Source organism: Psittacula echo (assembly GCF_963264785.1).
Source record: "Psittacula echo genome assembly, chromosome: 1".
In the NCBI taxonomy this organism is placed as follows: domain Eukaryota; kingdom Metazoa; phylum Chordata; class Aves; order Psittaciformes; family Psittacidae; genus Psittacula; species Psittacula echo.
This window is the reverse complement of record NC_137735.1, coordinates 87,317,120-87,343,907: the sequence shown is the minus strand read 5'-3', so window position 1 is coordinate 87,343,907 and position 26,788 is coordinate 87,317,120. Positions and strand designations below refer to the sequence as shown.

The 26,788-nt window shown below is 39.7% G+C and overlaps 1 protein-coding gene across 1 annotated transcript in view; it reads left to right on the top strand.

Annotated features, from left to right (window-relative positions):
- Nucleotides 1-10,317: 10,317 nt before the first annotated feature.
- GRAP2 (GRB2 related adaptor protein 2) overlaps nucleotides 10,318-26,788 on the top strand; it is a 40,209-nt gene continuing 23,738 nt past the window's right edge. The window contains exon 1 of the mRNA XM_080610079.1: nucleotides 10,318-10,421. The gene's annotated coding sequence lies outside the window, so the exon portion shown is untranslated. The remainder of the gene's footprint in view (nucleotides 10,422-26,788) is intronic.

Here is a 26,788-nt window from a genome sequence, read left to right as displayed (position 1 = left end):
TTCCTTTCATTTTATAGTGTAAATGTTACGTAGAATTATTTACTCATGTTTTTTAGACCTCTGTAATATCTGATATATGTAAAAGCTGTACAAAAATAACTGAAAATGTGCTACCAGTGGGCAATTTCTCTGTGTTTTGTGGCACAGAGCCATACTGATTTAGTTAATGGTAGCATACAGTCATCTTATTCCCATGTTATTTCACAGTGAATATCATCTGACATTTTATTCTGAATGTAGTGAACCACCTGGAAAGTGGAGGACTTTTGTCTGAGTCTTGCCTAAACCAAAAGCATTAATTTCTCCTTTTACCTATATATCCTATATAGTTTATATGAATAATGGTAGTCTCTAAACTATGCAAGACATCTGTAGCTAGGATGAAGCATAAAGATAGCTGTGTTACAAATCTACCATAACCACTCTATTAATCTCTACCCACCTTTTTAGAGTATTTAATCTACAGTCTGCCTATTCTCCTAGTACTGATCTCCGTATTTTTCAGTCCCAATGTTATTACACAGTTTGAACAAGAGTGTGTTAAACTGATTGTTATTCCCTTACTGATGTTCTCTTCTCAGTTCTGCATAGACACCTCGGTCTTGACCCAAAGCAATTCTTTGTTTTCCTCATTGTGGGATCCCAATGCACTTTCTGTCAAGCTATTTTAAGACTAACCATCAATAGACTCTGCTGTTCCAGTTTTGAATTAAATCTTTTGGTCAAACCAAATTGTACCAAACAGTGACTAAGCCAACAGGCAAACAGGTTGAGCCAGAGAAATGTTTGCTAGATTTAAACACCCACAATGTAACTCTTTTTGTGACTACACCAGAGAGTACTAATACAGCAAATTACTTTATTTCTTCCATTTTCCCCTTTTTCCAAAACTACTGACCTATAGTTTTTATGTTTTGCATTGTATGGATTTTTTAACATTTATTTTTAACAACTAGCATTTTTTTTAGCATGAAAAGCATTTTCATTTTTAATCAACTAAAGTTTTTAGCACATATATTCTTAAAATTTAAGTTTGAGCTGTTTAGGTTGAAATTCGTTTAAACCAGGAAATTCTGGTAGGAGCTAAGAGAAATACAGTGCTGGTGAACAGCCATTGATGTGTAATCCTCTTAGAGGACAGAATAATATGTGCGATACAAAATCTAGTTATGTTTTAATTATCTTGATGCCTGTTTGTAATATTTCTACTTCTGATGTTGTCAAGAACTATAGGAAAGGGAAGATAAGGCAGATTTTTAACTGGTTTTGGCATGCTGAGCAGAGACATTAACATATGCTACAGAATGCCTCAAGAGACAGGTTGCAGACATTGAAAGACCTCTGGCTTCCTCCTCTCTTAGAATTATAAACCTAAAAAGTCAGTATTAAGATCCCTTTTTCTGTGTGTTACTTTTTCATTCCTTGTTTCTATTGCTGTTAAGGTTTTGAAGCACTGAATCTGATAAGGCTCTTAGTCTCTCTGTAGTATCACATTAATGACTTCTGGTTTGGGGTGTCCTAAACAGACTGATCTGATGGGCAAATTAACTGGAGTTGTAGTTGATACTTCAGGTAACTACTTCTGGTCATTGATGGGTACAGGGCGTTCAAATTGCTTTTCAGAGGGCTTTCGAAGTTGAAGTATTTTCCTTCATGAATGGGAGTAAGACTTCATGCTATCAAAACTCAGGTGAAGGGCCACATCTAGCTGAGACAGTGACAAACTTCTCAGCACTGAGTGACCAAATGTTAGTTGGTTTTTCTGACTTGTTCTGAAACCACATTAAACCACATACTACTTTCAAGTTAAACAGGGATAAGGTGGAAGCACATGCCACCTTTTCCTGAAAGAGGAAAAAAAAAAAAAAAAAAGAGCATTGAAATGCAAATTCTCTCCTTGGTTTCATCTCATAGTCCCCAGATTTTTGTGCAGTCATTAAACAGTCTTGAGTTTATCTCATCTATCAGTATAAAATCAAGCAAAATCATTATGCACAGCTGTACTATAGAAGCATCAGAATGTGATCATTTCATTGCACAGAACAGATGCATGCTGTTGGCACCTCAGAGCCAGCGAGAGCTGCATGGAGCTTGTATCAGCAGGAATTCACTTTCACATACATCACTTGGGGACACGAATGTGCAATGTGACAGACTCATCAGTACCAATAATTTATCTGATTTACTACAGCAAGGTGGATACTTCGTTCTCTCTGAAAGTCAACAGGTCAGTGGCTTCATCAAGCAGCTCATGCTGTTCCCAGCAGTGCTACGTTCTTACTAATAATTTAATCTTGTATTTGAAGTTCAGTTCCTAGCAGTTTACCTCCTCTTTCTCATTTTCTCTCACTTCTACTTAAAAATATAATGGCCCATTTCAGCAAAATTAACTGCAATTTCATGGATCACTACAGCAGGAACAAGTTTTATCCGTAATCCATCTATTTGTTCCCCAGAATGCAAATTGACTTGATGAACAGTTCTGTGCCCTATGTAAATAGTCCTAGTTCTAATTGAGAGTGCTGTATTTTCAGTGAAGAAGGGGGAGGGAAAAGAAGACTGTTTCTCTGCCTTTGGCTTTCTGATAATTGTTCCAGGATATTTCATTTAAATTTTAAAAAGGTCTATCATCGAAAATATAGGCAACAGACCCTTGATTTCTTTTTGAATTAAAATTATGGTGCTCTGCTTGTGCTTCCTTCTTTCCTTTCGTTAGAAAAAGTACTATTCAGAATCTGGATTCTCATATAACATGCCAGGTTACTACCTAAAATACACAATTCCTCTAACTAGTAGATACCAGCTGTCATATGGGCAAAAGTAGAACATGACTCTTGTTCTTCCATCAGTGTGTCACTAATGTGCAAAAAGAAACACTCCACAATAGGGTGAGCAACTGGAAGTTCGTTTTCTGTGGCCCCTTTCATGTTCAGATTCTCTTCAGGGATCACCAGCAGGTGGAATAATTTATATGAACTGGATATTTGTCTCTGTAGTGTGGATACATTTCCATCATAGAATCATAGAATAGTTAGGGTTGGAAAGGACCTTAAGATCATCTAGTTCCAACTCCCTGCCATGGGCAGGGACACCTCACGCTAAACCATGTCACCCAAGGCCTCATCCAACCTGGCCTTGAACACCGCCAGGGATGGAGTATTCACAACTTCCATGGGCAACCCATTCCAGTGCCTCACCACCCTTACAGTAAAGAACTTCTTCCTTATATCCAATCTAAACTTCCCCTGTTTAAGTTTTAACCCGTTACCCCTTGTCCTATCACTACAGTCCCTAATGAATAGTCCCTCCCCAGCATCCTTGTAGGCCCCCTTCAGATACTGGAAGGCTGCTATGAGGTCTCCACGCAGCCTTCTCTTCTCCAGGCTGAACAGCCCCAACTTTCTCAGCCTACCTTCATACAATTCCATTTCTTTGCACTATAAAGATGTTAGATTGTACCAAGAATTTCTTGCAGGTTTAGAGCTAAAAACAATGTCTGGAGATTATGTTGAGAATCAAGATAACAGCTTTTATATGTTGTTACAACTTCCCTAAACTACAAAGTTTCTCAACCAATTTGATTAATTATGAAATAAAAAAAGTTACTTAAATGCCATGGGTAAAGATGTAGTAAACACTGAGTCTTGTCTTTGTATAAACTTCATTGGACTACCGACTTGAACCCATAAGGTTAGCATAACTCAACCTCTCCAGAAGGAACAAACTTATATTATCTAAATTACCACATAGTAGTTTTAGACAAAAAGAAGGAAGTATTCTTCCATACTGTGCGTTAAGTAAATTGTGGCATTTATTTCCATAAAGTGTAGTGAAGGGCAAAAGCATAAACAGACAAATGTACAGAAAACAAGTGTCTCTTAAATATAATTGCTCAAATATAATCTCTAGCTCAACAAGTCCCTAGGTTGTTGCAGCGAACAGTTCCTGGAAGGAATATAAAGATAAGCCTCACTTTGTTTCTTTTCTTTTTGACCATTTTCTATAAACAGATATTACTGTTACTCTCAGCTAGAGGACACTGGGACAGGTGAGCATTTTGCCTTATTCTACTGTTGTAGGGCTCTTAAGTGCATTTTATGGCATCTTTAGTATGATTTCTTGGCAAAATCAAAATCCAAAAACAACTTGTTTCTACCAGTGGCATCTGTCAGAACTGCAGGATGGGCAAAGCTGCTGGCTGAAACTGCTTCAGCACTTGCTTTCTAACTGATACACGCCTGAGGTGCTGCTTAGAAACTTAATTTGTCTGGACTATCGTTGCACCAAGCAGCCACATTAATTACCCTATTCTCATATTAGTACTCATATAACTAGGAAGTTGTATACACAGATTTTAACTGCCTTCTCTGGTGCAATTCCCTTCATTAATCTAGGATAACATAGTATATGAGTGGCGTTCCCCAGGGCTCAATATTGGAGCCAGTCTATTTAATGTATTAGTGATCTAGACGAGGGGATCATGTGCACCCTCAGTAAGTTTGCAGATAACACTCAGGTGGGTGGGAGTGTTGATCTGCTTGAGGGAAGGAAGGCTCCACAGAGTGATCTGGACAAGCTAGATCAATGGCAAATGCCAACTGTATGAGGTTCAATACGGACAAGTGCTGGGTCATGCGCTTGCTCCATGCAACGCCACAGTCTTGGGGAAGAGTGGCTGGAAAGCTGCCTGGCAACAAAAGACCTGGGCTTGTTGGTCAACAGGCAGATGAATATGTGCCCAGATGGCCAAGAAGGCAAACAACATCCTGGCTTGTATCAGAAATAGTGTGGCCAGCAGGAGTAAGGAAGTGATTACCCCCCTGTGCTCAACACTGGTGAGGCAGCACCTTGAATACCATGTTCAGTTTGGGCCCCTCGCTACAAGAAAGACACTGAGGTGCCACAGTGTGTCCACAGAAGGACCAGTGAAGCTGACAAAGGGCCTAGAGCAAAAGTCTTATGAGGGGCAACTCAGGAAACTGGGGTTGTATAGCCTGAAGAAAAGGAGGTGGAGGGGAGGCCTTACAACTACTTGCAAGGAGGTTGTAGCAAGATGGGTGTTGGTCTCTTCTCCCAAGTAGCAAACAATAGGACAAAAGGAAATGGCCTCAAGTTGCATGAAGCGGGATTTAAACTGGGTATCAGGAAAAAACTTCTTCATTGAAAAAGCTGTCAAGCATTGGAACAGATTGCCCAGGAAAGTGGTTAATTTGCCATCCCTGGAGGTATTTAAAAGATGTGTAGATGTGGCACTCTAGAGACACGGTTTAGTGGTGGATTTGGCAGTGCTAGGTTAATGGTTGGACTTGATGATCTTAAATATTGTTTCCACCCTAAATGATTCTGCGATATCATTCACTTAAAATTCTGAAGAGAGAAACAAAGAAATAATTTAATTTTCCATTTTTCATCATTGTAAGACAGCCAACATTGGGATTCCATGGTAGCAAAATTAATGAACAGGCAGACAGAAGAGACTGTTTTCTGCAATTACCTTTTGGTCCCATTCAACTGTCCTTAACCAAAAATACAGCAACCATGAAAGACCCAAAGGAAAAATGCAGAGAATAAGAGTAGCCTCTCTTTTTAGTGGGACTACAGTTTGACACCAAACTGGAAGAAAAGTTACATGCTTCTACTCAATAATAGCTGCCACAATAGTTAAGTGCTTTGACACTTACACATTGAAACCACCATATTTAGGTGTTTCACAATGCAAAGTCTACCAAGAACACATAGAGCACTAGCAAGTAAAAGAAGCAATGGATAATTTTATTTTTCAGTAAGCTTGTTTAAACATAGCCTAACACTTTCAACTATTAAACCACAGTTTCAGTTGACTTATGGTGCTGCTGTAGCTAGCATTTTGATCACACCTACAATGAGATCCAAATGCAAATGTCAGATCCAGTGAAAGTTACGTTACAAGAAAAGGACAATATCTGCAGCTAGGGAGAAGGGAAGGAAATGTCTTGTCAATCTACTGCAACCCTTGTGTTTACAGATTTGTTGAAGGGCTCTAAACAATAGAAGAGAGGTGAAATAAGCACAGAGGTGAAGGATTTAAAACAAGAGCTTCCATTTTTCTGTGAATTCCTCTGCTAAACTGTAACAACAGTGTTTCTGGACTGATCTCCTTGGATATGTCACCTTTCACAACTGGTATACTCAACACAAGGTGCATTTTAGTCAATGCAGTAATAGCATAAAAAGGGAATGCAGCCTCCAAGTGATTTAGATTATGCTTGTGAATTGTTATTTCACAGCTTAATGAGATGTTCCTGTTCCCCTCCTTTCCTTTTATTAGTTAGCATCAGGCTGGATAGATTGCTGTGCAATTTTGAGCTGAGTCACCAGAGAAGGGTCCGCTTTCATCATGTATCAATTTGATTTCAAGCCTTGACGAACACCCAGCCTCAAGAAGGGAGACAATCTATAATATGCTTTATGAGAACAAAAGGTAAAAATATTAAAATTCATAAAATGTGTTTGTTTTGCATTTGAGCCCCCTCCCCAAAGCCCCACTTATGCTTCTTCTCTCTGCTAGCTACTACAGTACAGATGGAGGGATATTTTCTTTTAATGCAAGGATAGGCATGAATTTCAAGCAAAAGATCAAAATGGTACCTTTTAAATTTTTTAAAGAATAGAGCTAATTAACCTTTTTATCAAACTACACACACCTTCATATGACTTAGATGAGAAATATATTGGTTTAATTAAGATTTCACAGGGAGAGACAGTTGCAAACACTTGGAACTGAGAGAAAGTGGGATCTTGATGAGGAGGATGCTTTATGTTTTACAACTCTCTGTGTCTGTTTGTTGTTTGCACTTCAAATGGAGTCCATTTTTATCCGTCTCTCTCCTGCTGAGAGAAGACGATTTTATAATGTGTTTCAATGAACCTATTAAAAACTTCAATCATGAGATTCCTCTTTTGCCTTTGTATGTTTCTCTCTCTCTCTCTCTCACAGAGTTGCACTGTGACATCAGTTATATAGCAACATACATTGATTTGCTTTGTTTTACAAGGCGATTAGATAATCCTTCTGCAATCATAACTTGCTTTAACACAAAACTTACTACATGTTTTCCTTTGCTGGGTCCCCACTCACTTTGATTTTTGTAGGTCTAGGATTTTGATGGGTAGGCCATGCTTTGATTTGAATTTTATGATTCTTTCTTTTGTTTGTTTGGTTTTAGTAAATAGTGAAAAGTTCAGGAGTGACAGCTTGAAGTTCTATATGCATAGAAAAGAAAGAACAACATGAACAATATGAGCATATACTTCACCCTCACTGGAGGAGCTCAGGAGTATTTCAGAGGTGAAAAAAGAATATACTACAATGACACAGCATTACAATACAAGCATTTTGGGGTCAATACTACACAGGACTTCTACATCAACAAATCACATATATACATGTTCAGTTGCAGTTATTTATCCAGTACTCTTAAGACATTAAAATGGTAGGATGTGCTAGACATAAAATATGTCAAAATAGTTGAATTGTAACTAAAACAAGTTACTAGCCTAAAAGATCCTCCTCTGACAAGGGGAGGAAAAGAAAAACCAAAACCAAAACCAAACTGAAATATAAAACTATGTTCACATTTAAATAATATTCAAATTGAGCCACTGAGACTAAAACGGCCTGAAGCCTCGATACAGTCATGCATTAATTTCCTTTTGCTTTTGTCAGTTAATGTCAAACAAATCATGTCATATAAATGAATACTGTTTAGGTCTTCGTTTTAGTTGACAAGACATCAACATTTGATTCTTGCATTCTTTGTTTCTGTTCCTGAGCCAATTCTGTGTGATTAGTGCTACAATGCTGCATATATAACTGATTTTCAGTTTGTCTGCAAGATTGACATCTCTAATGCGAACAAAAAACGTTTTTAGCTGAATAGAGTATTTTATCTTAGGCCGAATGGAAAGTTGTGTTTTGCCCAAAATATTTTTCATTGTTTTAAGGTGGTTTTACCTTTTTCTATCTCAAAGTAATTTTGAGATGAAGACCTGGTTTAAGCTGAAAAATCAGAACATTTCATGTTCGAAGTACTTAGACCATTAAAAATGGCAAAAGACTAATCTAATAGAAATTCACGAAACAGCTGTATCCTTTTCTGTAACTTTTTGGACAACAGATATTATTAAGAATACTTCTTTCAGTATTAGATATTTCACTATTAACAATAAAATTTTTCCCATTTCTATTTGTAATACCTGTGCTCTTTTGAGGGACACAAATAGAACCCAAATAATCTGGCTGCTTGCTCTTCAAAGTCACCAATAATTAGGATTTGAAACTTTTTTCAGCTGCTTTTGAGCTGCAGGTTGGAAAAATAATGGACCATTTGGCCAAGATCTGAACCATACTCAAGGAAAGGGAATCCCATCCAGATCCTCAAACAAGGAAGAAAACTGTCTTCAAGAAATCAGGACATGTGGATCTCACTGACTCAAGAACTCAGTCATTTATGAATCTATTTCAGCCACAGCAAATGGTCCTTTCCTGGCTTGCAGTCTACCTGACAGAATTTAGGTTATGCTTCTAGGCTATGATTTTAATGGTCTTAGAGTGATGGCTGCAGGGAGAAATTTCACTTGATGTCAATTCTTTTACTTTTCTCCGAAACACCTGGTGCTAATGGCTGAAACACAGTTCCAGGCAGTCCACGGGACACGGCTACGCCTGTGTTTCCTAACGGGACCTCCTGCTCTCCAGTAGGAACCAGTTTTCCAATTGCCCTTGTCCCTTCTCCCACAGTGGCCCTGCTCTACCCTGGCAGCCCTCAGGCAGGAGGAAAGACTGGAACTCTGAGGGCAGGGAGAAGGTGAGAGGAAAGCAGCTTTTCAGGAGGCCAGGCCCCAGCAGCAACAAGATGAGCATAGGGCAGGGTAATTCTTGCCCCAGTGTAATTAATGTGTGGAGTTAATTAACAATAGGGTTGACATTCGTGAGGACACAGGGGAGGACTCGCACCACAAAGACCTCTGCCCCTTGTTTCCTCAGGGAGCCTCAGCGACAGTGACTGCTGGGTAACCTTTTCCCTGGAAAGTCAACCTCTGCCAATCACCTGCAAGCACCCACCCCCTTTCTCTCCTCATCCAATCAGAATGCTTCCAACCAACCCTTCCTTCCCCCATAGGGTGCTTGCGTTCAGAGGGGCTGTCAATCACTCCTCAAGCACCACCCCTCCCTGGCTTCCCGCCCCTGCTGCAAGGGACGGGAGACACCTGGCATTTTCTGTAGGGGTGTCAGGAGGGGAGATGCTGGCAGAGGTGTAAGGGGGACGGGTTAGTGTGGTAACCCAGCAGTGTCTTTTCAGCCTTTTTTCACCTGAGGAGAAAGCCGTAATTACAGTTTTATTTTCGCTTTGATGGCATTTATGTGATGCATTAATATTTTTGCATCTGAAAGAGGTGTAGCACAGCTGTTGACCAGACAAATCGTTATTGCTTTTGGTGGTAGATCATAGTCACTCTGTCCAGGCCACCGGCTTCCCACGGTGAACCCGTGCTAGTGACTAAAGTGATGCAGTAACTGAATGGGCAAATGTGCCTTTTTTGTGTTCTTGTAAGAATCAGGTTTTCATACCTCCTTTCTCACAGCTTGAAGACAGCACCCAAGGTGACACTAATCACAGAATCTGATGTAATCTTGAAATCTTTCTTGTATCAACTCCCCCTTGGCCTGTATCTACAGGCACAAGATGGTCTTTGTATTTGCCTGCGTTAGCTTACAGAGATACAAGCACATCTTCGCGTGTAGGTGCACTGTATGTATACACCCGTGGACTCCATCACATCAAACAGAATGTGTAGCAGTAGAGGTGCCCCACAAGTTCAAATGCAGGTAGCTTATGACCACAGCTGTCACCCTCTATTAGAGAAGAAGGCACATTTTAGGAGACCTTTGATGGCTGACTCCTGAACATCACTACTTGTGTCCAAAGGGGCCAGTGCTTTCCAGACAGATGTCTTAAATAACTGAGTGTTGAGCAAGTTATGGGGTGCCCCAGCACATGACATGCAGCTGGAGCAGCAAACTGCTGTAGCATTCAGAGAAACTGCTCTAGAGCAGCTGTAACCCTTGCAGTAGTAGAGTAAAACCACGCCAAGCAGAGTCCCACACCCAACTTGATAAGCTGCTGTGCCTCTGAGTTCCTGCATGGTTTGTGGTTTGCACCCTGCTGACTCGATTACCAGCACTTCGTGAGGGAGAGACGAAGATGCCTTGGTGAAGAGTTGTGTGCCCCACATGACCCTGCAGACTTCAGCCCTTGCTAAGCTCTTGCGCTGAAGACAGGAGGCAAGTTGGTTATCTTGTTATGAGACTCATGACATTCCCCACTGCTTTGTCTCAACACAGATCCTGAAACAGCAGAGTGCAACTACCTGCCTCAAAGGTACAGAGCTGCTTGGCTGCTTGCTTCTTTCATTATGAAGTTTTAAGGGTAGATGCGTTGGCTAAATTAACATCACATTTTCTGCAGAGTTAAGCAAGTAAGAGCTTAGCTGCAAGGCTCAAGATTTAATGTGTTTTCCTTTCCGATGCAGGTGCATCAAGTTTTAATCCTTGTCAGTGGAGTACCAGGACTGTTCTCAGAAGGCGGGTATTTATTGGAACAGAGGAAAGAAAATAATAAAAGGGTTTGTTTTTTTTCAGTCAGAAGCACGAAGCAAAGAAATATCCAGATTTCCCAGAAACTTTAAGGTTGCTCTGACAGAGATCAGACTATTGTGTCTCTGAGACACCCAATGTGATCATTCCAGCTGGGGCAAGATGCCTAGAAAGAAAAATGCTTCTGGCAACTGTATATCTGGCATTGTTAACCCTCTTTTTGATGTCTCCAGTGGAAAGTGGTCGGGTCAGGAGGGGTCAGGCATGAATGTAATTTCTCCTCAATTGCTTTTTAATGTTCTTGTAAAGCTTTTTAATGCATTGTAAGCATAATACGCAGTGTTGTTAACGAGGCATTTCTTTAGAATGAAGTGCTATAGAGCTGAGTTTTTTGTGTGTTTGCATGCATATAGAAAGTTCATAATACCTGACTTGTCTTGTAGTTAACCTGTAAGCAAGGTCTCCAAAACATGATTTAGTAGCACCAGTTACATGATTTAGTAGTGTCCCAGTGAAGCAATTCCCCTTACTTTCCTATCTAGTGATACTTACTCCTGTTTCTTTCTTGCACCCAAACTTGACAATCCCACAGATAAGAGATTAAACACAAAATAGCACTGTGTGTCATTCCCATTTTTATCAAGAAAGCAGAATAATCTGGAGATATATTGGTAGATAATGTGAAACATGCACATCTAAACTCAGATTGGTTTTGTTGTCTGAATTTTGAAGTTTTCATCTTTACCATTCCCCTTTGCACACGTCTTGAAGTTGTTAAAGACTGAGAGATCTGCCTGAGAAACACAAAATTGTTCTTTCACAAGATATAATTTTGTACAGCTCCCAGAGAACAAAGGCTTTGCTGCTTAAGTTAGCTGTGTGTCCTGATCTCTTACACCTTCTTACATTATTTTGCAGAAGTTACAGTGTGTCTGCAAGCTTTTCTCTTTTTTATAAGTTATAGCCATTACTGTAATAAAAGACATCACTTTTCTCTTCAAACTTTGTCATCTTCTACCTATTTGCAGTTTCTTTTTTTGTTCCCACACTTATCTTCTACACTTGCAACCATACACCAGTGCCCTCTGTTTTTGCAACAGCAGTGCGGATGTAATGTCCTCTGCACAATGTTATACTTTGCCCTCCCCATCAACTTGCAGCTTGACAGTAGCTCTTTGGCCACAAACACAATATAGGAAAGTTTGGCAGGCAAGGGGTTCCTATTAAGCCACATGTCTGGAACTACTGCTGTAGGCAGTCTCTTCTGGTTTACTTTTACTGCCTGACATAATGGAAATTATCTTCATTCCTTTCACTATGTTTCTTCTCTTAACAGTATTTTCACTTTAAATTCTCCTCTTAGTGGAGCATAACCGTAACATACTCACTGGCAAGTTCAGTATCTAGTATTAGTCAGAAGGGCCTACCCACTGTGGCTGAGAAAATGCCATATGTTTTACCAGCAATGAAGTATTGCTATCAACACTTGGTACGCCTGTGTCTTTGGGGCTCATTTTAGTTTCTTTAGTATTTACAATATAATAAGACCCTGTCTTTCTCTACCTGTCTTCCTTCTTTCCAGAGTCTGGTTTTGATTTAAGAGTAACATAGCTGTTCTGTCTTCTTTCAGTTCCTCAAATTGCTACACAAAATATAATGATTATCACACACTTGATCTGAAGCTCAGGACTCGCTCCAGGCCATATTCCTGTCAGTGCAAATGGTATCCATAAATCCCTTGATACCTTTCAAAAATCTTTATTTTGCAGCTCCCTTGAAGGAGTCAGTCTTGTCAGCTTAGCTTTCCACCATTCTTTGTATGTTTGAGCAGCAGCAAAGGAAGTATATAACCATCGTGGTTAAATGACAGTAATGGTGCCTTTCCTGTATAAGCATTACATCCTAATGTCTACACACATTTTTGCCTATTGAGGGTCATTTTGCCCATTTACCCTTAAGACAGGTGAGTATGAATGCTCTCGCTTTACAGTTATAATCAGTCCTGCATACGTGAATGTAATGACAGATGCAGTAAGATGACAGAAGCACTAAAGCCATACTAGCTTAACTAACTTGACAATCTGCAAAAATGAACAGGCCTCCTGAGAAGGCAGCTTTTTGGCTTTCAGCACCCCATTCCATTTAAATATCTGTACTTTCTAGGTGTGTCCTACTGTACAGAGAGGTGAAGTGACTTGCCAGGGATACATGGCAAATTTTTAGCTGAGCTGGGCTTGGAAACTGGATTCTTGATCTTCTTTTCTCATCACTAGACACGGCTGCCTTGTTTCTGCATTTTATAGTGAAAATTTAATTTTAAACACAATTTCAAATAAGTGCTTTTTTTAAAAGAGAGGAGAGAGAGAATTGCACAAACGTGAGTTGAATTGATAGTGATATTAGCTAGGCTAATGAGTGTACTTACTAAAGCCTTCATGCTTCAAGGCACAAACTGATTCCCATAATGCAGCCATTCTAGTGGGTTGATGCTTTACTCAAATGCTTCTGATGTTTGGTCACTACTGTCCCATGGATATTGGGCTTACCCAGCTGGTTAATCTGGGTGAAAGGAAGGGAAAGGAAGGGCATCTTTCCTTTCTTTGACTTTTAGCCCAGAATGCTCTCTCGGAAGTGTAGTTACTGTAAATATTGTTTCTAGAAGGATTTCAAACAGATGAGAATGAAAAAAAGTGATCTTGGAAGAGTCTGAGTTCTTTTGGTACATTAAACTTTTTTAATTGTTCTGCTGATTAGAGAACTTTGCTAAAGTATCATTTAAATAACATCTAAGACTAACCTTTAAGGAATAAGCTTGCTAAGAATGGACAAATTACCCTGGCTCTAAGATCACAGGTCAGTACTGTGAAATATTACAGGATGAAAGAAAATTACTTGAATGCCTAAATGAACAGTATCTGCCAATACATGATGAAATTCTTTTTTCTCTCTCTTGGAGCTCCAAGATCCATCCTTCCTCCCTCCCCCTGACTCTATAATCTTTTTTACATATGGCTTTATCTTTTCAGAGCAGTGTACAGTACTAATTACATACGAGTTTTTCCCTGAGGCACTGTATGCCTTATGTTCTCTAGACTTTCCTTTCTAGTTCCCCAATTTATTTTTTATTATCGCATCGTGACAAATTCACCAGTAACCCTCAGAATACAAACTTTAACCCTCATCGCTCTGGCATTCGTTTCTTATTTTTAAAAATTAACTACATAAATAACATCATGTTTCCAGGTCATAGCCACTCCAAACTACAGTTCTGGCACAGGAGAAACATTCCATAACCCTTTAATCTAAATTAGGATTACCTTATGATGTGGACAGACTTCTAAAATTGTCTCTGTGCATGAATGTGCCCTGGTAATGGTTTTTCAAGCAGAAGTGTATAGCATATAAAGATGGCATACTGGAGGCATTCTGTCTGACCATTTGTACATGGCATTTGCTGTACCAAATCAGACTATTCATCTGTCACATCCAGTATGCTACCCAAATAGTGGTCAAAATTATTATGATATAGCAATATATCTATTTCATACACAGACACACATATATATAAGTATTGATTCTGAGAAAGGTGACTGAACCCTGTCCTGTATCAACCAAGTGTGCAGATCTCTACAATGGGATAGAACAAACACTTTCTAACTCTGACAGGGTGGTGAATTTACAATTTCAAGTTGTATCATCAAGTTTCAAGCTGTATTGCCATTACACTGACAGAAATAATGCCATTGTTGAACCATTATGTGCCCAGGTTCTCCTTTCTTGGTAATCCTAATAGCATAACAGGTCTCTGAGATTAAATCCATCAAAGCAAACAAAAATTCTGATGTACTCTACTGTCAAAGAGAACTGAATCTGGTCTGAAAATAGTTCATCTTGAACAGAAGGTGAATCTTAATTCATTGAAGTCATCAAGTACTTTGACATGCTTAGTAGAAAGACATGCAATATTACATTGCTGAAAATCGTATAGCCCTTGTCATAATCATGTCATTACCTTCAGCAGAGGCCATTGCAAGTGCGGCACTTACATCCTTTGCCTACTGATTTGATACATTGCTATCTCCTGTATCCCAAGTAATTACACCTGTACTACATGCCTAAATGGTTTAATGCTATCTTCTCCTTTTCCTGTAATGAGCCCATTCAATAATCAAAGCCTTTGAATGTTTTTGTTGTCAGATTAGCTTTAAATGATGTTCAAGAAAATGTTTTTCCTTTCCCACAACATCACAACAAGGCAGTTCTCAGTGAGGCTGATACCACTGCTCACAGAGTTTCATCATTCAGAGCAGCAGCTGCTTCCCTCTGTTTACAACAGAAGTGAAGCCAAGCATCCCTGCTGAAAGATGGTCAAAGCTCTGCTGTCTACCGAGGATCTTGGTGTGAAGGGATGAACACTTTGAAAGGGCCATTCTAGCTGTGGGCAACTCAGGTATCTTGAAAGCTCAACTTGTAGCATAATCTGAAGGAATAAATTAAACTTGGCGAGGTGGGGGAGGGTTGTTAAGGGATTTTTTTTTATAGAAAGTATCTTAGAGGTAAAGGAAGTCTTGGAAAAAATCTTCGTATGTTGTCAATGCAAAGTTTTTGTGATCTTTAAGTAGAATAAAAATCTGGATTAATCAGTCCGTTATCAAGGCTGTTGAAACAAAAGATCAAACCCAAACTGTCAAATTTCTTAAGGAACCCATATTTAAGAAAAATTTCCTTAATAAATTAGTTAATAGGCTTACTTCTAATTTCCAAGGAAATACATTATCTGCCCTGAAATTAGTGCTGTAATTCTTAATGTACACTGTGCTTCTCATGCATAGCAAAACCACTGAATCCTTACTTTAAATGCAAAACTCAGATGAGCTGTAAGTACACAGACATGACAAGTAACTCCATAGTATATATACTAATTAATTTTTTTTTTTACTGTTTTTCAACACTGTTCTGATTTGCTCCCCTTTACTATTGAGGTCACTGTGGAAAACAAAGTTGAAGCAATCACAAGATGATGTCTGTAGAAATTAATAACTCATTACAAAAAAGCAACTGCAGAATGGGTTTAGAAATCTTTTCTTAAATCTCCAGGGCTTCTGGGGGTCAGCTCTTTAAGCATCCTGGGTTTTATTATTAATTAGTTCTTTTACAGAAAGACTTCAACTCACTTTCAGGTGCTGTTCTGAATGCTTTGCACTGACAGAGGTTATGTCTTCATTGCGAAAAACAGGCAGTGCTTTAACATGCAAGAGGTTTACTCCAAGTATATTCCTCAGTGTGGAATCTCAGGAAAGAGAAAGCACAGGTGACTCTACGGCAGTGTAGCTAGCTGTAGTCAATACAAGACACCTGCCTGGAAGGCACCTCAAACAAGCAGCTACATCAAGGTATTAATCCATTGGGAGTTTACTATGCAGTAGCTGTCTTAATTAAAAAAAAAAAAAACAAACACAAACCAACAAACAACAACAACAACAACAAAAAATCCAACAAAACCAACCAACCAAAAAAAAAAACCCACAAAAAACCGAAACACATCAGTTCTTGAGGGGCTGGCAAACTCATAGTAGAAGAAAACCCAGGCATCAGCAAGGTTCTCATTCTAAAGAGAAAGGTAAATGAAGAGTGGGAAGTAGAAAGGAGGAAAGGTGAATGGCTTGTTTGAATAAGGAACTCTCCCAGCAGTTTTGTACCAGGGCATTTGTTTAAGAACCATTCTTTGGGTAGCCATTGGTACTCCAGAAGAAGAGGGTTTTTTTCTGGCTCAATTTCTATCTCTTTGGTAGTGCCTCAAATTTTCCCACACTTGCTTTTACCTGTGTTATTACCGTCTCACTGTAATAAATTATCAGGGGTACCACTCTCAACTGAAGGATTACTTTCCTCTCCGTAGCCACCTAAAGAGCTTTTACCATTCTTTGTATACCATAACTTACAGAGACACTAGGAATGGTAGCACACTTGTAGCCACTGCTTTGAGCATTCTAAGCAGTTTATGATTTCTTTGGTAATTTAGAGGAGACGTCTAAGGAAACAGGTGATGGGGTAGGCATATCAGAGAGAATCAAGTCTTTTCCTCTGAGTCAATACTGAATGATATGCCCTAGCGCACTTCTTGCACATGAGAACCACAACTGTAGGTTGATTGCGTGTGGTCATCAATTATCCTTCAGCTAATTGCATAAGTCTAAAGGCATTTGCCCTGATAGCCCAGGAAGATTACGTTTTGCCTTCTGCACATCTGACATTTTTATTTTAATTGGGCAGTTGTTGCTTCTGCTCCTAACCTGCTGTGCACTGCTGAAAAGCACTGGAGGATGGATTTCGTTGTTAGGTGAAGGGAGAGATACAGTCAGGGAAAGCAGCAGCCAAACTGGAGGTACTTTCCAGGGTAAAGCTGCGGTCAAAGGACACAGTCATCATATTTTAACATCGAGGCTTACCAGCTCACCTAACCCATACCAGAGGTGTCCAGAGAAGTGTTATTCTCAGTGAGACAGTGGCAAAAAGAGAAGAGTTCATAATAGGGCTTCTTAATTAAAGTGCTGCGTAGTTTTAGCAAGAGGAGCTAAAGGACCGGCTGTAATCCTTTATTTGGGAGAAACACCAGGGAGAAACTACAGCGGTATGTGGCCCCTGCCAAGCACTGCTACATGAAGGCTGTCAGGATACCAGATATACAGAGTGAGTTTGAATTTAATCCATGATCTGTCAAATGCATTGGGAATCCCATGGGTTAAAGAGTGGTTATTTTCTTAATGAGTTACTGTAGTTATGAACAGTTTTCTGTTTAGTGTGTTTAGTTTTACTTTGTTGTTGTTGTTTGTTTGTTTGAAATGGGTTTTAGCTTTTGAGCAGGATGTTCTTTTGAAACGTCGTTCTCCTGTTCAGTCTAAACAATCCTAGCATGACATTTCTAAGGGGGTGGTTTTGAATGCATCAGCTTCTGCTATGCAATCTCAATATGCCTAATTGACTGAGCTTTGAAAGGGCTGAACACATTTCCCTTGACCTGCAGAGATGATCAAAATCCTACCGCTTTCAGACAGAGTAACAAATAAAACAGTATCCCAAAATTTAGTGAATGCTTTGGGGATATTTTATTTTACAAAGACTATCACTTTATTAAATACAACTATTTTTGTAAAGCCAAACTAAAAAGCAAGACTCATCTTCAAGACAAAAGGGACAGTCTACTGTAATTAGATATAGCAAGATATGCAATAGTAATGAAACTGAACACTGCAGTTCCTTAACTCTGATAGCAAGTAAGAAAGATCTGAGTAGAAGAAAGTGATAGAGAATGGAATAGAAAATGGAAGTGCACTGAGCATCATAGGGTTATGTTTTTTTCATATGTAAGCAGAATTGCAGCATTGAGATTTTTTTTAGATGCATGTAGTTTGGATAAAATTAATCCCATTGATCATGGAAGAAATCACACTAATCCCTGTTTTGAAGGGTTAAATCTTGTCACAGTGCACGGGCCTTTTTTAAGTCTTTTGACAAGTTATTCTTGCCACTGGCAGGTTTCTTTCTGCAGAGCCCTTACCACATTCATGATGCATCTTGAAGGGTGAGTGCTGCATGGTTTCAACACTTTGCAGCTCTCGGAATTTTCTTCTGCAGACTTCCTAAGGTGTGCAGAAGAGAAGCACCTTCCTGCAGGCTGTATTAGGTACATCACATGCAGTGTTTTCCACAATGCTTAGCCGTGGGTTTTGGGGTTTGGGTTGTTTTTTTTTTCCATTCTGGAATTTTCTCCTCCTTTCCTCTTTTGCCTTATTTTCTGAATTTTATCTACAAATAACCGTTTTTTAAAGTTACATAATGAGGGTACTAAGCACATAGAAGTCAGCAGATGATTGTAATGCTAGCCTCATTTTAGTGTGTGTTTTGATAATATGCAGCTGTATAATTGGAGTGTAGCACTGAAGTCAATAATCTTATGAATGTATATTCAAAGGAAATCTGAAATAATTTAATGCAGATCTTCTACCTAAATGATTTTTCATATCTCTTTGATCTAGACATGCACATAATTTATATCATTGCCTGAATAAGGCTGGTGTTCCATTAGAGTAGTCACTGTGGAAAAATCAGGTTACATCCTCATCTTACCTGCTGTGAGCAAGGACTTGAACTGGATGATCTCCAAAGATCCCTTTTAACCTAATTATTGTATAATTCTATTAGTGGCTTTGACCCATTGGGTTTTGCTAAGTTGCACCATATGGGAGAATACTATTTGCTTCAAGTAGTGCCTTATGAATAGGAAAGACAGTGAAAAGGTAAGGAAAAGAGATGTAACATAGAAACACAATAACCAATCCAACAGACTGTCAATATGATATCAATTTGCTGGGAGGGTGGTGGTGTTTTTTTTTTTGCTTTCAACTCTTTTTCATTGGGTGATTCTTATATGATGACACTGTCATCAGCACAATATATTGTGGAGCATAACTGTAGGAACAGCTGTGAAATGCAACAGCTGGCTTCTTTAAATATGTACACACCCATTTCTCAGCCTGAGAACAAAGTAGAGGTAGAATGATTGTGCTCTCAAGTTAAGTGAGCTGGTGGGACCAAAGCAAATTCTCAGGGGATGAGAATTTAATGTGGGGCGTTCCTGCCCATGGCAGGGGGGTTTGAACTAGATGATCTTAAGGTCCTTTCCAGCACAAACCATTCTATGATTCTGTGAATATGGATGTCATGAATGTGCACTTTTGTCTTCATTGAAGCAATTTTACGTGGAGATTCAAGTACTGCCATTCAGTGGTTTGTATGCAAACTGTGGCACTGAGCAAAAATGACAAACTGAGAGAGACAACATCCATCCTATATTCCCTTATGAAGTTTTGTGAGTATGGTGTCAGTAACTTCCAGAATAGAGGTGAGGGGAGTATCTACAGTGCTTTATGCAGTAAGCAAATCTTAATAATTTAAAGGACAAAGTAATTTGGGCATTACCAAAGAAATAAAAATAATAATGAAGATCTTGGCAGTGCCCTTTACCTATGCGACATGCTGAGAGTCTCTTCCTCTGGATGCAGATATGTTATTAGCTCTGTGCAAAACCAAACCTAACTGGTTTTATCTTGAGGCGAGATACCAGAGCTGAATTTGCTGCACCCAACTGTATTCCATCTTCTCAAGAAGTGGTTCGTGTGTGGCCCACTGATTCTGTAATCACAGGGAGATGCTCCATCTTCAGTTTAAAACATTGTGTCCTTGTGACATAACCTTGAGTATGTCATGAAGTATCTTTTATTATTTGCCTCTTCACTTCTGGAAAATATTTCCTCTGAAGCGTTTCACTGAGATCTTTGTGTACTAGCTATTTGTTCTTAAGGGAGCAAAGTGAGTGTCTTTGTCTAGTTTCAAACCCGCGTTCTTGAACTGAGACTCCTAAGCCTCTGAGGTGAGCATGTATCACAGTATCACAGTATGCTAGAGATTAGAAGGGACCTCAAAAGATCATCTAGTCCAATCCCCCTGCCGGAGCAGGAACACCTACATAAGGTTACACAGGAATGTGTCCAGGCGGGTTTTGAATGTCTTCAGAGTAGGAGACTCCACAACCCCTCTGGGCAGCCTGTTCCAGTGTTCCGTCACCCTCACTGAGAAGAAGTTTCTTCTCAAGTTTAAGTGGAACCTCTTGTGTTCCAGTTTGTACCCATTACCCCTTGTCCTATCATTGTTTGCCACTGAGAAGAGCCTGGCTCCATCCTCGTGACACTCCCCCTTTATATATTTATATACACTCATAAGGTCACCCCTCAGTCTCCTCTTCTCCAAACTATAGAGACCCAGCTCCCTCAGCCTTTCCTCATAAGGGAGATGCTCCACTCCCTTAATCAATATTCCAGATGCGGTCTCACCAGGGCAGAGTAGGGGGGAAGGAGGACCTCTCTCGACCTACTGACCACCCCCCTTCTAATACACCCCAGGATGCCATTGGCCTTCTTGGCCACGAGGGCACAGTGCTGGCTCATGGTCATCCTGCCGTCCACTAGGACCCCCAGGTCCCTCTCCCCTACACTGCTCTCTAACAGGTCGTTCCCCAACCTATACTGGAACCTGGGGTTGTTCCTGCCCAGATGCAGGACTCTACACTTTCCCTTTGAAACTTTGTACTTTGAAATGGCCTAACACTTAAAGTTGCTAAATATGTATGGATCAAACAGACTTCAGAGTGAACTGTAAGAAGTCAGCCACTCTGCAAATTTGAGCTTTAAACTGGAAGTATGACCAGAAGTGACGAAGCATAGTGTTAGGCCAGATCATACGTTGAGAGTTTGCCATGTATTCTTTCTATGTCAGTCTTTTAGTAGGTGGTTCACTGCTAATGATGTTTGACTGACACCTACCTGCTCATGCTCATGAGTGCTCCTTGCCACCCACATGCACACAACACACATACCTACCCTCCAATTGTACACAGACCAGCTCATTCACAGCTGTTCGGATTTGTATTTGCCAAAGAAAACGCAGCACACGCATCACTTGAAGTATGCTTGTGGGACCTCTGTTCCTCCATTCAGGCTTACTGCAAATGAACATCTTTCATTTATAATCAGATCCCTAGGCACACGCATATTCAAACATACTTTTGCTCAGATGTGTTCAGGATTGTATGCAGAATGCCTATTCCTGTATGAGGGTAGAAAAAGCACTTCACATGATGCATTCAGCCAGTCATGCATGTAATCCCACATTCTCACACACATGCAGAGTCTGCTGTTTTCCAAGTGTGTATTGTAGCAAATAATTTAAATCTCTTTCTTCCCATCCTGCTTAACATGCAAATGCGAATAACACATCAAGATTAGAAATAAATGTAGCAGAATGACTTCAGTCAACCTGAAATGTCGAATGACTCATTCACACCCTTTGCGCAGTGCTCCCTTTTTGCCACATGCAATCTATTGAATAGTCTGAAGGCTGTGCAGTTCCCTGCTGCAGAGCAGTAATCGATCACTTGCTCACTGAAGGAGTGGGACCGTGATTATTTTTACAGTGTGTACAAGGGTCATGCAGTGAGGTTTTAGTTAGCCTTATTGCCATGAAGGCGCCCACACTGTAGGAATGGGAAATGTAGGGTGCCAGGTCCAATGTAGGGAATTCTATGTGTCTAATTGAGTCTTAGTCTGCACATTAGTTCTGTAACCAGTATTCCTACATGAGGGTTTGACCTGGGTATTTTTATTCCGGATGATGAGAAACTATTCCAATGTGATATACCTCAATTTTGGATGAAGATAAACAAGAAAGAGTTGTTCCTGCTTCAGAGTTAGACTGTGTACATGTTAAATCATTCAGGAACTGCTGCTGCACTTGAATTTCAAAGGTATCAAAATCCAAATGAACTAAAAATGCACAGGCAAACATGAAATATGTGCCACACTTCTACTTAAAATGGTACAATTGCTGTGCAGAGACAAAGCCCAGGAATAACAAGCTGGCATTCACGTTTACCTGATAACGAGAAGAAAAGTTGGATTGACTGTTGGAGTTTCATCTTTAAATGCATGAATTATTGTAATTGATTGCTTTTAAAACCCTTTCCGAAGCATTCCCAAATGAAGATAAACATGGGCTGACTTAACTTTATAGAAAGGCTGTTTTGTAGCACTTAGGCCTTGTGTAAGGGGTTCGTGTTTAAATGGAAGTTGAACCTGAAGATCCATTAAGCAGAAAAAACATAGTTAATACAACACAGAGGCTCAGAAGTTAAATATGCAACTGGTGACATTATGCAACAAAGATACCACAGCAGTGCTCATTATACCACGTGGCAGATACCACTAGTAGCATTTCAGTTTCTCTGTCCTTACTTAGATGTGAAGCTTTGTATATGAAGTGTATCAGATCTTCTCAGAACAAAGATGGCTGTGAGCTGAAATTATGTATAACATGCAAGATAAGAGGGCTCTGAGAACCTAATTATCAGATTTCCTATGTTTGTGTATAGATTATCATATCTAAATATAAGTTGAACTAGACTTCTATATTTCATTCTTCCATAAAAGCACAAAAAGAGAGGAAAAATATATAAGGGAAAAGAAATGAGGGAAATGTTTTGGTAAACGGGAAATGTTTTGGTAAACATCACAACTTGTGCAGTCAGATGCAATTTTGTACAAATATAGATTTATGGTTAAAAGGACAAAGAAACACTACCTTTTCTTACCAAGCTAACTGTAGTTCTACTTTTGTGCAAAATCACATCTGCTGGCACACTATGTAAATTTAGTACTACAGATTTTGCACAATTATCTGTGCTGCCAGGATTAATCCGACACATAAAAAAAAACCCCAAGAAAAATAGTTGTTTCGTCACTGATCTTGCTCTTCTTCCCATTTTACAGAAAATTTTGTCAGCTGGCCCAAATGAAGAAACATGCAGTAGCTGACTTGAAACATAATATTATGTACCTGGAAGCATATACTAGCAGATTTTCATAACATCTTGTTCACATATCCCACTGAAATGTATTGCTGTAAGTAGAGTCCAATATAGATTAAAAACTGGTTTTACCAGATTGGATTAATGTCTTAATGTAATGAATTCACATGCACATGCAGTGTGTATTCATATGCAGACCTGCATGAACAGCAGAATTGCTGAGCTCTTAGTTACAGTACAAGAGCTCAGATTTACAGAACAGTTGGATACCGTAGGTTTTTCTGGAAATCTCTCTCTGGCAGTCAAAGCTGGAGATAATGAATTTAGAGTATTCTTTCACATATTTAGATACTCCCAAGTACTTTCCTCGTATGTGGGTATCTGGATGTAATTGTAAGTGGGTTTTATTGTCTCTGGTTATTCAGTTGTTTTTAATCAAGTCTCATAATACCAGATTCTTAATTCTGTTTGACTTCTTTGCGTTGGAAGTGACTTTTGGAAAGTCCTTCCTGATAGGAAATGTGTCTGAAATATAACATCACACCACATCCCTGTCTTTTGTATAATTGAGAAGTACAATTCTCCATCCAACTTGCTGCTAGCAGAATAGGTTCTCTGGAGCTGTTCACAGCTGGGGTGATTCAGAAAGGCATTGAAGGTTCTTGTAATTATAATGAAGACCAGTTTTAAGATAAGTAGTTCCAGGATTTCGGAGAGTACCAACATCGTCTGACACCCCCTTGGTTCCTCTCAACTGCAGTCTTTCACTAGGAGTAGATCTCAAGGGGCAAAGATCATAAACAGCTGTATTTGCATCAAAGCAGATATATGGACACATGCATAGATTCCAGAACAAATTCAGAGGTGTACATTCTTACAGTTGTTCTGATCTATATCCAATTAACCTCCAATGAACCTCCTATTAGTGCAAATATGCTAAACACACTTAGTATGTTTATATATTGATATGGTACATGTAACAGTCTGTCATGACCCTAAGTTCTGTGAATTCAAAAAGTACAAGCTCCACCTGTACACAAAAGCAGATCCCTTGCATATATAATACACATTCACAGAGGAAAAAGGATTTTATTCTGATAACCACACACTTGCATATCAGCAACACGTATCAGGCAGTGCTGGGGCTTACCATGAAAAGATGAGAAAAATTGAGAGGCAGTTAGGTAGATAGGTAAGAGGAGATGTTTTAAAAAGTAGCATAGAAGGAAGTGGCTACATTTTTCATATTTTAGTTGTTTGTCTGGAGGGCTTGGGAAGGAGCTGCTCGACAATTGTGCCAAAAGAGACTGTTCAAAGCAACTTCCCATCAGGCGGCATTCCTCAAGTGTCTGCTCTTTAGGAGCAGTCAGGGAAAATTCGTTCTGTGGGAAGCAGTTAATGGAGCTGTATTACCGACCCCTTATTGCTCTGTCTGATAGAGAGACAGCAGGTTCACTTTGGCAACTCCAGAGCCCTGATCAGGTCAGATCAGGGGCGCATCATCTGTCTGGCTTAATCAGGCATGTTTAGATACATTTATCATGATTAGAGGGGTGTAGCACAGGGAGGGGGAAGAAATAAAGAATGAGATTACTTTTCTCTAGCTTCAAATGTAGTCACTAGGTGCTCATCAAAGGGAGAATATAAATCCTGGAAAGGAATGTTTTGTTGAACACTCTAGCACTGAATTCAAATCACTGAAGAAGAGTATTTTTTTCTTTCTTTTGCTTCCTTCCCTCCCTCTACGGCTTCCATGCAGCAAAGACAAAAATCAGCAGCTCATGCAGCCCATGTTGATTTTGGCTTGATGTGCACACAACCCCTGCTTAGCTTATCTGCAGTTCAAATTCTAATAATGTGATGACAAAATTAGCTATCATCATAGTGGCCGAGATGTCTGACTCCTGTATTTTTGTCATGTTCATCTTTCAAGGCTGCGCAAGGTAGCATTCCAATGGCCTCTAGGACTTATTTTACTACTTGTTAGTGTTCAGAAGGGATGCTAATAAACAAGTTGTAAAGACTGGGAAGAGGCTCGTTTTTCTGCCAGTAGCAGCACTTCCCTCTCTGTCTTCACCTGTCTGTTTTTTTATTTGAACACTGTAGAGAAGACTTAGCCCAATATCTTATAAAGGCAGATGTACCAAATTTGCTGCTGATGTAATTTGGAATAGTTTGTGGTATAGATGATGGTGAAGATCAACTGATTATTTCTTAGGAGTCTCTGAAAGATGTAGTATTGGCTCCCAAGAGAGCAATAAGGAGAAAGGTGTTTTAGATCTATCTCAGTGCTGAGGGTGATCAGAAACTAGTGCTGCTGGGGGAAGGCTCCAGAGCAGAGGTGGAGATGCGGGATCCATGGTATCTTTCCCTGAGTAGCTGATCCTTTTTAGCTCTTAGGCAAGATAAATTGTACGACAAGCTTCGAGAAAGTGCTGTTATGAGAAGCATATTCTGTTCATCTTTTCCTGTGGTCTCCAACCTTCTTTGGCTTGCAAATTCGTCCAGATTTCACAGCAAAGGCACAAACTGCTGTGTGGTGCTGTTCCTTGATCGTGACTTGGATATTCTTTGATCTCATCTGCCGACCCTTAAGAAGCAGTTTATGGGTCTAAGTTGAAAACCTTGTGACACAGAACACTACACAACACAGGCATGCTTTGGCTATGTGTCCTCAGAGCAGCTGGCAACACAGAAGCTGTAAGGTAGCTTCTGTCTGGACTTTTGGGCAGCAATGCAGCAGTTAAAGGAAATCTATGGAAATTCAGGAGAATTGTTTAGCAGTAAAGGAAAAGAAGTCAAAACTTCCCTTTCTCCATTGTAATCTGCTCCTTCCTCCTCTGCAAATCCAGTCAGCTCTCTGACGGTTCAGTTCTTGTGATCTTGTAATGGCTGTCAAGATGATAATCTGGGATGTCATGAGCACGGCTCAGCATATCACCCTACAAAGCAGGAGGTAGAGAACCTAACTGATTAGATACTAAAAGCTGCTAGTGAGACACTAATAATTCAATAATCAGGAGTTATGGGGTGGGGAACATAAAAGGGAAAGCTGGCAGGCTTGTAAGGCTTTGAAAGAAATATTAAATATCACTGAGTTTGCCAGCACTTTTTTAGAATAGGAAACTAAAGGATCATAGCAATATATTCCCAAAGAAAAATATCTCAGAAGTACAGGGATGCTCATCAGCTGGAATGGTAGGGGGTATCTTTGGAGATGAATTAGAAGAATGATGTGAAAGGTTACATGAATCAAATAAATAGCAAATTAGCGTTGTTGTTCAGGATTAAAGCCACATCTCCTTGTAGTGAATGGTGCTACATTGATGGTACCAGGCAGTTGTATGCTTTCCTAGTGCATATACAACTGTAGAATTAGAACACTACTCTTACAGTTAAAGCTTATTCTTGTAAGAGAAATTACTTCATACCTTTGGTGGAATAAGCTATACCACATGTGCAAGCACAGTAGGCTGAAGTCATACTAGCTAAACTGAATGTGGTTTATGAGGGTGATGGTGACAAGACCAGCACTAGAATAGCAACAGCTTTGCAGCTAATGCTGTTGACAGAGTTGTTTGAAAATCCTAGGACATAACCAAACAGGACTGCTGCAGGTGAGCAACAAGGTGTAGAACTTTCAAGATAACAGCTTTCTTTGCTAACAGGAAGCATAGTAAACTGGGACAGAGCTCTGCCTGGATCAGTTCATGGAGCTCTGCAGAGAAGCTTTT